Consider the following 5150-nt stretch of genomic DNA (forward strand, 5'->3'; position numbering starts at 1 on the left):
GCTAACTTGAAGGGAAGATAGGGGCCAGCTTTTGAGAGTCATTTGCTGTGCATAATGTCTCTCCACCCTTTGCGGTTGTGCCAAGCACTGGGAGTTAAGTGCTTCCTGCACATGAGCTTTTTGAAATCCCCCCCTCTGTGTATGTGTCTATGCATCTAAATAGTCTATAATGTCTTTTCAATAAAGAGAATTTCCCAGTCCCACAATTACTGTTCTACAAAACACCTTCTTTCAGGCATGTTTTGGAAATGTATCATATAATGCTGAATATTATGTTGTTGTTGTTATTGTTTTTGTTGTTAAGTGCTGTCAAGTTGTTTCTGACTCACAACAACCCTGAAAAGGATTTCTGAGGAGCAACTGGTGAGTTTGAACCTCCAACCTTATGGCTCAAACTGACCTTATTGTCCAGTGCTTATCCTACAGCACAACACCAGGACTCCAAATATTATGTTACTTTTTTTTTTTTTTTTTCCAGCTTGAGGAATTATCTATTGGCTTGCAACTATATGTTCAAATACTTTTGTCTCTCTTTCTGTGCCCTCTTTAAGCCAGAACCTTTATAATGCCCATCTTCTTCACAAAAGATTATTGTGTGACTTACATTTTTGTACTAATTACAAAGGCTACTGCTGTAATAAATGACCACATGTTTCTTGAGTTTATCATTACAGAATATAGCTTCTAGCTCATCTAACATCAACTTAAATGGTGCTTGTAATACAACCTTCTGTACAGTGGTTTAGTGAAGTGATTCTGAGATCACCTAGAGTGCTGTAATCCTCTGCATGGGCATCTTTATCCAGCTAGCAGATACTGGATGAGAGTAGAGAAGGCACAATGCTTCACACTCAGTTTAGAAAACAAGTAGCTTAATCAACATGCAGTTACTGCACGTCATGTTCTAGATACCATCAAGTTTGTTCTTATACATAATAGTCCTATGCACAACAGGTCAAAACACGGTTCAGTCCAAAGTCATCCTCACAACTTTTGTTATATTTGAGACCGTTGCTGCTATTGTGACCTTCCACTTTACATGTCTTTTTCCAGGGACTGGTCCCTTTTGAAAACATATGCAAAATATGAGAGAGGAAGTCTTGACATCCTCACTTCTAAGAAGCATCTAGTTGTCCTTTTGGCAGTCCTAGTATATATATATATATTTTTTTTTTCAGTCCTAATACTTTTAATATCCTTTCCAACACAGTAATCCAAATGCATTGATTCTTCCAAAATTTTCCTAATTCATTCTCTAACTTTCACATGCATATGTTGTTGTTGTTGTTGTTAAGTGCCATCTAGTCAGTTCCCACCCATAACGACCCTGTGTAGTTTCCAAGGTGAACTTGAACAGTCAACCTTGCAGTTCAAACTGACTTTGCAGTTGAGTGCATTAACCCACAACACCACACCAGGTCTCCTCACATGCATATGAGGCAATTAAAATACCATGGCTTGGGTCAGGCACATCTTGGTACTCAATCTGATACCTTTGCTTTTTAATACTTTAGAGACTTTTGCATCAGATTTGCCTAATGCAATAAGTTCTTTTATTTATTGACAATTATTTCCATGATCATTGATTGTGGATCCAAGCAAATAAATCAACATTTATTTTTCTATTTAACATGTTTTTATTCATTGACCCAATACTGAGTATTTTCCTTTTCTTTACAATGAAGTTCAATCCATATTGAAGGCTATAGTCTGATCTTCATCAGAAAATGCTTTTAATGCTCATCACTTTCAGCGAGGAAGGCTGTGTCATTGCATATCATATCCTGTTAATGGATTTTCCTCAAATCTTGATGCCATATTCTTCTTCATATAACTCAGTTTCTTGGTTTATATGCTCAGCATACAGAAAGAATAAATATGACTAAAGAATATATCTCTGGAACCCACCTTTCCTGATTAAACCAATCAGTATTCCCTTGTTCTTTTCAAATCACTCTCTCTTGGTTTGTCTACAAATTACTTATAAGCACAATTAAGTGTTCTAGAATACCCGTTTTCCATTTGTTATGACCCACATAGTCAAATGCTTTTGCATAGTTGATAAAACACAAGCAAACATCTTTCTGGTATTATCTACCTTCAGTCAAGGTCCATTGGATGTCAACACTGATATCCCTTGTTAGACATCCCCTTGTGAATCTGGCTTGAATTTTTGCCAGCTTCTTATTGGTATAGTGCTGCAACCTGTTTTTAATGATCCTCAGGGGGGAAAAAAAAATACTTGTGTATGATATAAATGATATTATTTGATACCTTCCACTTTCCCTTGTGTCACCTTTCCTTGGAATGGACACAAATATGGATCTCTTCAAATTGGTTGACTAGGTAGCTGTATTAGAAATTCTTTGGCACAGATAAGTGAGTGTATCCACTGCTCCATCAGTTTGTGGAAATATTTCTATTTGTATTCTGACAATTCCTGGGACCTTGTGTTTCACCAATGCCTTCCATACAGCTTGGGATTCTTCCTTCAGCACCATCAGTTCTTGATCATATGCTACCTCTTGATTACTTGAACATTGACCAATTCTTTTTGGTACTATAATCATGTGTATTTTGCACAGTGTGTCTTATTTTCATCTACATTGCTGGGATACACTTTTGGCCATATCCATAAGGGAATTTTCTGAGACATGTTCTTCAGCTGTTGTATTTCACAGATGAGTTAATTATTTTTTAGTATCCTTATCCCCCCTCTTTTGCAATTTCAGTATTTGCTGTTTGTTTTTGTTGGGTTATTTCCAATCAGCCTCTACTCATAGCTACCCTATGCACAACAGGAGAGAACACTGTCTAGTCCTGCACTATCCTCACAATTATTGTTATGCTTGAACCTATCGACACTGCCACTGTGTCAGTCCATCCTGTTGGGGTCTTTCTCTTCTTCACTGACCCTCTAGTTTACCCAACATAACATCTTTTTCCTGTGGCTGGTTTATCCTAATATGTGTTCAAAGTACATGAGATGAAGTTTCACTATCTTACCTCCAAGAAACATTCTGATTGCACTTCTTCTAAGACAGATATGTTTGTTCTTCTGACAGTCCATGGTACTTTCAATATTCTTCACCATCACCATAACACAAATGCATTGATTCTTCTTTAGTCTTTCTTATTAATTCCCCAAATTTCACTTGCATATGAGGAGACTGAAAATACCTGGCTTGGATCAGGAGCACCTTAGTCTTCAAAGTAACATTTTTTCATTTTATCATTTTAAAGAGGTCTTTTGAAGATTGATTTTGGACCAAATAAAATGAAATCACTGACAACTTCAGTCTTTTCTATGTTTATCATAATGTTTCATATTTTTCCAGTTGTGAGCGAGGATTTTTTTATTATTATTATTGAGCTATAATCCATACTAAAGACTATAGTCTTAGATCATCACTGTTGTTGCTGTTGTTCCATGCTGTGGAGTGGTTTCTGACTCATAACAACCCTGTACAGGGTTTCTGAGGTTGTAAATCTTTATGGGAGCAGAAAGTCTCATCTTCCTCCTGAGGAGCAGCTGGTAGTTTTGAACTGCTGATCCTGAGGTTAGCAGCCCAATTTGTAACCACCATACTACCAGAGTTCCTTTTGAGCATCATTAGTAAGTGCTTACCTTTCTCTTGGTTTTTATTAAGTAATATTGTGTCAGCTACATTTTGTAGATTAGTAATGTACCCTCTACTAATCCTGATGTAGCCTTCTTCTTCATGCAGTGCAGCTTCTCTGATTATTCACTCAGTAGACAGATTAAATAGGTATAGTGAAAGAAAACAACCCTGGTACAACTCTTTTATGATTCCAAACCACGTATTATCCCTTGATTTGAAACACTGCCCCTAGATCTATGGAGAAGCTCCATAAGTGTTCTGGAATTCCCATTCTCTGCAATATTATCTATAATTTGTTATGGTGCACATAGTCACATATGTTTGCATCATAAAACACACACACACACACACAAGTAAATATGTTTATAGTGTTTTCTACAATAAGTTTCAAACAAAATTATTCTGACACCAGAAATAATATCACTTGTTATACTTCCTCTTCTGAATAAGAACTGGATTTCTTGCAGCTTTCTGTCAATGTACTGCTTCAATCATTTATTTTGCTGTTGGTAGTGGTGTTGTTTTTAAAATTATCTTCAGTAAAAATTTACTTTCATATGATATTATTGATATTATTCAATTATTTGCATATTACATTTGGTTATCTTTCTTTGTTGTGAAGTGCCATCGAGTCCATTCTGACCCATAGCGAACCTGTAAAGGGTTTCCAAGGAGCTGCTGGTGAGATTGAACCACCGACCTTGCAGTTCAAATGGCTTTGCAGTCTGGCACATTAACCCACAGTGCCACACATGGACTCCTCTTTCTTTGTAATGGGGTACAAATAGGGATATATTCAAATTAATTGACCAGGTAGTATTTTTCTAAATTTTTTGACATCTCTTGATGATTAAGTGTCTTCCACATTGTATCAGTTTGTTGTAACATTTCAGTTTTTATTCCACAAATTCCTTGAGTCTTGGTTTTCATGATTGCATCAATGCCACTTGGACTTTTTCCATGATACCTCTTGAACAATTTGAACATCAACAAATTAAATTTGATACAGTGATTCTATTTCTTTAATTTTCTTGTGAAGCTTCTGGCATCATTTGATAGTTTGCCCATAGGATATTCATTATTGCCTATCAAAGCTTGAAATTTTTTATATCAGTTATTCAACTTCAAAAATAGAATGTAGTCTTCCCTTTTGGTTTTCTAATTTTAGATCTTGCACATTTCATGATAATACTTTACTTTGTTATACACACTCATGTACATACACATATTCACATGTATTTGTTGTTGTTAAGTGTCATCAAATCCGTTATGACTAATATCAACTCTGTAAAACAATTCTAAGGATCAGTCGGTAGGTTTGAAATGGCAACTTTATGGTTAGCTGTCCAGTACTAATCTTACAATGCCACACCATTCTTATTATATTTATGTCTATATATTATACATAAATAAGGAGCTCCGATAGCGTAATGGTTACGAATCAGGCTCCGAACCTCAAGGTCAGCAGTTAGAAACCATCAGCTGTTCTGTGGGAGAAAGATGAGGCTCTCTGCTCCTGTAAAGAAT

Source organism: Chrysochloris asiatica, unplaced genomic scaffold, assembly GCF_000296735.1.
Source record: "Chrysochloris asiatica unplaced genomic scaffold, ChrAsi1.0 scaffold00405, whole genome shotgun sequence".
Lineage (NCBI taxonomy): Eukaryota > Metazoa > Chordata > Mammalia > Afrosoricida > Chrysochloridae > Chrysochloris > Chrysochloris asiatica.